Below are 8,487 nucleotides of genomic sequence, written 5' to 3' on the forward strand. Positions count from 1 at the left end.
TTTAACCTGTCCTATTACCACGCGGAAAGTGAAATTCGATGTAATACAGGGGGAATAATAGGAGTCCATTTGCCTGGGAAGTGAAATCGCGACGAGGCCAATCCGCACGAGAGGCCCATTGTGCCGCCATTGTGCGCGCATTAAATTCATCACGAATCTCGCGATTGAAATTATGTACCTATTACAAGTCTATTAATCTGCCAAATTGAGGTCAAGCCAATTGACCATGAGTAACGAAGCGCGATGCGCCCGGAAAGACGGGACTGACAGTAAATTGAATTTGCCGTCTTCCCCGGAGGATGGGGGATGGGAGGGAGCGGCATCACCTGAGACCCCGGTTACCATGGAGACATCATCCGGGGGAGGAGGGAGGGAGGACCGGCGGGGCACCTGCCGTCTACTGATTGACAGAAGAGAGAAAAGTTCACGTCTGATTTCGAATAAAAGTCCCCAGGACGCGTGGGGAGGGGCCGAATCATCAGATTCTACTCGTCTAACGAGAAGCCTTTGCCCTGTTGGTGTTCAAGGTGTTAAAGTACGGGAATTTTTAAAAACCCACAGTACGTACCATTTTAGCTTAGTTATCTCACTTTGCAACAGCACATTCATTGCAGGAGAGCGCATTAGACAGTTGTCTATAAAGCTTAAGTGCCAACGACGTATTCTTGAGGTGCAATGTTTAAAGTTGCTTTTTTTCTATAAGTGACTGTAGATTTACCAAGGAGGTTCAAACCTTGGTTTTTCAAACTCTCAAAGCCAAGGTTTAGGGTTCGGCTTATTTTTGACGTGTTCTTATAGAGTTTGTTTCACTGGTGTCGTTTTTTTATGCCAGTGGTGGCATATTGGATACTGCCTGGCCAATTTTGATACTAGTACTGCCTTGCCAATTTGATACTGTATTATACAGCCACCAAAAGATCTGCTTGGAGATCAGATTTTACGTTTTTTCCCAACCTCCAGCTAGCCTGGGTAAATTCTAGAAATCTGGAATGTTTGGAGGCGTCAGATGACGTGTCGTTTTGAGCAGAAGCAAGTGGATTATCCGGGCGCCACATGCGGACTAGCTCCCGCTGAGACACCGCTCAGTCAACATCAGATAACACGGCACGACTGCACCGGCTACACCGCCACAATTCTCAGGTTACCACGTTACTGTATTATTACTCATCTACACGGAAGTTACTAGTACTAGCCTCCACCAGGCCTTTTTTTACGGGAATACGGATCGTAGAATTCGGCAAGAAGGAGAATAAAATTGGCCAAGGGAGTCCGGCCGCGGGGAGGTAGTTTCTTTCCATGCGCGGCCAGTCAAACCTACAAGGCGGCCAAACTTCCTGGCAATTATTATGATTTTATTATATATTATTATAATTATAGCCAGCGTACTTAGTCTGGTTGAGACTAGGAAGTTACAGTCACTGACAATTTTGCACATACATTCCATGAAAAGCCTAGCAAAGTTCTGTAACTATGCATATCATATGTTCGTGCACATTTCCATTGCCGTGTGTGTAAAGTACCGGCATTTTTCGATGGCTCGTATAGCAGATTTTGTGATTATCCAAAAGAATATGTTGTTCACGCCGCAGTGCTAAGATAGATTAATATGGAACTTTATTGACACAACAAAAGTACAGCGACTTTTTTAAGGTCTAAAACTGCATGTAGATATACAGACAAATACATGGGTACAACACAATTAACCTACGTACAAAACAATAGCTGAGTCAACTAATACTACTTGTTCTAAGGTCTAAACATTCTTTGATATATTTACCTATTTGTACACAGTAAGGGTTATTACCTTCTAGGATGAAATTAAATTTATCTATAGCATGAAATGTAACAAATTCTGTTGAGCAAGCGGAGAGAAGGCTGGAGGTCGAGCTAACATCCCGTCATGTTTGTTATAATTTCTGTTATTACTGTGGTTATTCTTGTTACATGTATTATTATGGTTATACCCGAAATTTTAGTTGCTATTTATTTATTTTTTTATTTATCTATTTATACATGTTTTATTGTGTCACCCTTGTAAGTCCGAATCTACTGCTTACGAATTACATTCCAATTATGCATTACAAGAAAGAGACAAGCCGAATCTACATATTCGAATATACTGCTTACTCTAGCGTGTACATTTGTAAACACTTATTTTATCTTTTGTGACCTGTACTTATCCCAATGGGGCTAATGCATATAATAAAGTAAAATTTATTTATTTACCACCACGCACTTACATTAATTTGTAAAGGTTAACTCTATTAATTCATATGATACATATCATATCACAGGTAATGACATTTTTAAGAGATGTCGTTATCTATGATATGATATGTATGATGTGATTTTAAACGTTTGACGTCGATATCAAGTGGTCAGATGTCATTAACTTTTCCACTAGAGTCTGCGACACTGAGTGACCAAAAATTTGACCGATCGCGATCACCCAATTTTTTTAGGTCAGAAGTATTTCCATACAAACACGTGCTAAGCACCTTTTCCTGTGTTAACAAATTAATTTTTTCAGTAGGGAGATTATTAAATGATTTCTTACAATTCTTTATTTCCATACCAACATTGCAGACATACAAAATATAACTATAATGTTGCCTGAATGGCATTGGTGTTTACAGCATTACATTAAAATAAACACATAACATTATTACATACATATATACATAAATATATACACTACTTATATGAACAGTACATGAACAGTACATGAACAGTACATGAACAGTACATGAACAGTACATGAACAGTCTGATTGTAGAGTCTGATACACTGATGTAGGAACAAGTTCTGGGGTCTTTCGCTGGAGTCTTTCAATTCTGGAGTTCTTCACAAGTCAGAGAATTGATACGAACTCTTACTAGTGAAAAATGAGTTAACACACCTCTAACTCGTTTTTTACCAATACGATAATTAATACTACCTCTTACTAGTGAAGAAAATGAATAAGAGGGGTCTTAACTCATTTTTCACTAGTAAGAGAATTAATACAACCTCGTAATTCTCTTACTAGTCAACAAAGAATTTTTTTACTAAAAAACACTCCTCTAACTAATTTTTTCACTAATACATTTTGTTACAAATACATACATCGCAATGACACCACTTATCCTCTTAATTCGTCTTTTGCACTCTTTTCTAAATACTAACTAAATAAAGGTGCTAAATAATCAGGTCTCATACATAAAGCCCCTGTCACAAATAGCCTAATATAGCCTCCCAAACACTAGTCGAACTCCCACCATCGGAGAGCAATGTCGGGTGCGGTCGGCTGGTATTCGGCCAGGTCGGCTACTGTTCGGCTGCGCCAGCCTAATGTTTGAAAATGTTTGAAACATTATCGGGTGTTGAAGAGAGGTTCGGCCATGTTTGTCTGGTGGTTGGCTGGTGTTCATGTGTTTACATGCAGTTACTCAGTCACGTCGTACTAAAAGACAGATTTTAGGCACCAAACGGGGTAAAATACGGTAGCTAAATCATTAATCATGAATGTTAACGGATCTTAACGTAGTTCAATTGTACTAACCGGGTCACAAGTAGCGAAAATCGAGTCTCCTTATGTGGTCCGATTGTCTAATCATTCCTACCGTTTTTTTCTATCAAAATGGCAAAACGAGATCACCATTTTTAAGCTTGTTGAAAGGAATCATATAACTCTTTTCTCGTGGTCATTTCAACTGTTTACCTAAAATAATTTTCCATTGGTAAACAGAGACTTGAAGGTCAATGTCGACAGATATATGACAGGTCTGGCAGCCATGTTGGAAAGTAGACTCAGAATGAAGTGAAAGACTTAACCTCCTGTCTGTTATGTTGTCAACAGTTTAATATATGTATCTGTAGCTGCATCTAGCGTATATCTTTACCTTGCTCTTTACAAAATCAATTGTTGCCGTCGTCACCGATTTCGTCTTTGTCAGATGCACCCAAAGCGATTTCAGAGCAGCAAAACTGGATTTTAAAAGTCAATTTTCAGATCATCTTTTAATGCAGTAAGTTGAATAAACCCTGTACCATAGCATAGCTTGTCTGGAGGAGATTTCAAACGCCTCAAATGGTTTCAAACTGTTGACAACATAACAGGCACAAGGTTAAAGACATCCAATGCAATTTCAGGACGGCAAAAAAAATCCTGGATGAGGAAGTCTGTCTGAAATTGACATTTACTGCCATTTGTTAACACATTTTTGTCATCATTTCATCCCCGAAGTGTTTCAAATAACCCAAACCAAGCCACGTATGTGAGTAGGTCCTTTATAATTTGGTACCACCCATGAAAAGCTAGAACCAGCCTACGATACAAAACAAGCAACCAGTGACATCACTTTCGTGCGAATCCAGGGGTGCTAGAGTATACAGTGCAATTTTCCGAAATACATTGCAATTTTACGAAATAAATTTTACGAAATAAAGTGCAATTTTACGAAATAGATATTACGAAATAAAGTGCAATTTTACTAGTATACAGTGCAATTTTACGGAATACAGTACAATGGTATTAGTATACAGTGCAATTGTATTAGTATTTTACTAGTAAAGTTGCACTGTATACTAATACGACTAAAATTGCACTGTATACAAATACGTACGATCCAATACGATTGTACTGTATTCCGTAAAATTGCACTGTATACTAGTAAAATTGCACTGTATTCCGTAAAATTGCACTGTATACTAGTAAAATTGCACTGTATTCCGTAAAATTGCACTGTATACTCTGGCACCCCTGGAATCGTGCCTGACAGATATCAGTATGCCATGGGATAGGATTGATTCAACAAAATGATCAGCAAATTTGCTGATAATTTTGTTGAGAATCCACCACGCCCCGACCACTGCTGACCTACTCCCAACACTTCTGGGAAAATACCTGAGCTCGGCCAGGGACCGCTCATATGGCTCATGGGAAAAGGCATGTGCTACTGACTTCCAAATTGTATCATACACGATTTATAGGCACCCCAGGTTCGATTCCAGGGCAGTAAACCTTTAACTTTTAAACGTATCATGCTCACCAAACAACCAGAGGCTTTGTACGACAAAATCACATTCCAATCTGAGATTCACAACTACCGAACACGCTCAACCAGTACAAACAAAATCAGACTATACCAAAACCAAAATCTAACTCTCAGAAAAAGCGCTTTCTGTACAGAATGTCACAGTTGTGGAATAACACAGGCGGCAATTAGCAAAGTACTGGATTGTAAATAGTGTATTAAGGAATTGTGTAAAGTTTGCTATGTGCTGTTAATTTTGTAATGTTTTTGTACGTTAGTAATACATGTATGTAAATATGAATGTGTAGACCACAGGAAGAATAGCCTCTTATGAGGATAATTGTGGATCTGAATAAAACTCAAACGGTGCAGGTACTATTCTGTGGTCTTTGTAAAGCCCTTGTCACACATTCAGAACCTTCTCCCGATCACCAACCAACCAAGGTTGCAAGGTTGGCGATAGGTTGGGAGCACTCGGATCAGATTTAGCTTTCGTTACGAATCGAATCGACTCCAAGTTAACTTTGGTCGAATTTGACTTCCAACCACACCCCGTTAAATTCCGTGGATATCTCCATGTTACATGTACGACAATTTTATTCCACTCAGTTATTATGAACTGATGTGCAACAGGTGTTTGAATTACAATTGGCGATCTCTAAATTTTATTTAATGAAACATAAAACAAAACCTGAGGGAATATCCACAATCATCAAAATATACTACAATAACTGACAAATATAAAAGTTAACACGATGTAGATTTAGTTCCACAAGACTTGTGATGTCTCATTGAGAAACGATGGTTCTAGATCCTTCTGTGTTCCAGATGGCTGTCAAATATCACATCAACCATTGCCTAAAGGCAGATTTAAATATAACGTGGAAACATCGTCACGATGGCGAAACTAAGTTTACTATTTGAGTTTTAATGAAGGCTTTCATGTCTAATAGTGCGTACATATATGGTCAGGTATTGCTTCTAAACTATTTTTGGGTTGTGTGTTGCCAGTGGTTTCTTTTTATTCAGGCAAATATTCACAAGCAAACGTTCAATAAGAAAAGTTGCGCGGTAGTATTTCTGATAGATTATTCTGTCTACTTAGAATTTAAAATCAAACCCTTGACGTATTGTTTTAGCGTTCTAAGTAAGTGTTCGTCCTCTCATATATGTTACATAGCAAGTTATGAACAGTACATATGTGATTCTCACATGAAACATATGGATTAGGCCACACCAAATAATCTTTATGGATGACGTCCGCGCGCGCATTGATTTTTTCCTATTCCAAAAAAAAAAATTCCCGGGCCTTTCTTGTAACTATGACCAAAGAGTAACGACAGTGGGATAAAGGAAGATGTGATGAAAGGAAAGAAACAGGACAGGACGAAAACTGTTGTTCCACTGATTTATTGCTGTTTTCATGACGTATAAAAGACTTGTTGGTTGTTACACTATGCTCTCTCATGCAATTTGTGTCCTAACATTTGTCGTCCCTTAGTATGTTTCAAATCTAGGCATCTTGCTTTTTTCGGCCCTTCTTGTTTTTTTTCGCGCTCTCGCATTAGATTAAGGGTCTCCAGAGGACGTCATCCATAAAAATTACTTGGTGTGGCCTTAAGACATGTTTTGAAAAAACAGTTACCATATGCAAGTTTTACCAGAACGCGTCTGTTGCTACTGAGCTACTGCTGTTCAATTAAAAAACCCACAACAGGTGTCCAATGGGCTTTTCAATTTTTCATTTTCAATTTATTGAATTTGACAAAATCATACAAAAGCAGGGGTTGACTAATGCACCCCTGATTTGTGCATTTGATTTCTACGCACGATTTTCACTGCACACGTTTGGGTTTACTCTGACCACCTCACTGTCACGCTTCATATAGAAGATCCAACTTAAGGTAAAGGAAGAGCTGACATTACAGCTAAAACAGTCCTTCTTGCACTCTGCAAATATACTTTACAAGAAATCAACTCCATGGTGTCTGTATTAGCCTCGGTCCTTGGTTTCCTGTATTGTATTGTGCAGTGTTACTTTAACATGTGTAATTAATAAACATGTATCCATATGAACCATAATAATTTACATCGACCTACACAATTAAATGCAACGCTTTGTAACCTAATGTGAAACACCACTGTTGTAGCAAACTTAAGACAATTCGGTGAAGACACACAATGTTTTCCCCTGGCAATGTGTGTTTGTAATTGTATGAAACATTGAAAATAATTATAAAAGAGATTACTTCTATCTTAGGAATCAGAGTCAGCGTGACGAAAATATGAGTTATATATCATATCATAAAGGAAATTGTTGATGCGTGGAGATCTCTCAGCCTGCCAATAAACAAGATAATCTAGTTAAGGACACTGGAGGATCAAAGGAGTCAGGATAGCCGTGGGCGGGAAGGTTGATGATGGGAACGTCTTTGTTGTCATCCCTTAGACCGGAGATAGAGGCTACATCTTTCTCATCCTTAACTTCGTTACTAACTCCCTTGCTTGTCGCTAACTCTATTACTACCCCCGCTCACGAAACCGTCCGAGGCGGGCCCGGCGCGCGCTTTGATGCGACAACTCTCGCCTGAGAGAACGTTGGTCTCCCGATTCTGACGCCGTTTAGTCGCGTGGCTAATTTCCAACTAAGGCCACACCGTCTTAATTTTATGGATGACATCCGCGCGCGCACTGATTTTCACCTGTTCTCAAAAAAAAAAAAAAAAAAGATCACGTCCACCGAGTCTCTCGCCAGGGTAGTCCGTTGTAGTTAGTGACAATACGAAGCCGGTGATAACTCTGGAGGACGGCTAGCCTCTACTATCCCTTTATTTCGGCCAATTTCTACTATTTTTCCAGCGATCCGCGGTGCCTGGTAGAGGCTAGAGGACGGCACCCAGGCTGCCGGAGCTCCACGACTCAAGAACTCAGTACATACGTACAGTGCCGATTCATAAATTCCGCAAAAAGCTGTGTCGTATACGTCGCTATGCACTGTCGCAAATTCACAATACCAGCTTTGTATTCATATGGTTTTGTAGCATTTTTATTTATGGCCGGATTTTTTTATTCGGTCGGCGGGGAAAGGGGAACAAAACAACCCCAGACCTACTCTTTCGGCCCCCTCCCGAAGCCTGTTAGAGGCTACCCAAACCCAGCCCAACACAACGACTCACTGGTTTTGAGCTGAATTTCTTCCAAAAAGCACACCAAAACTACTACATTGTATCTTGCCACTGTGTCATGTTTTTCTCAATGAACATTTTATACGCTACATCTCTAAAATGTCAGCAAAAGGCAATTGGGTAATTACATCAAAACGTAGTATTATGTTAAAATGGTATCATGTCTTGCATGTATTTAAAAGAAATTATATTTTGCGAACTAAAAGCGGCGCCTAGCAGCTTCTTGCAGTACTGGACCGATTTGAACTGGACCGTAGTTGAAAATATACTAGTAGTAGTACTGCGTA

The sequence above is a fragment of the Branchiostoma belcheri genome, unplaced genomic scaffold (genome assembly GCF_001625305.1).
Source record: "Branchiostoma belcheri isolate BF01 breed outbred unplaced genomic scaffold, Haploidv18h27 scaffold537, whole genome shotgun sequence".
Lineage (NCBI taxonomy): Eukaryota > Metazoa > Chordata > Leptocardii > Amphioxiformes > Branchiostomatidae > Branchiostoma > Branchiostoma belcheri.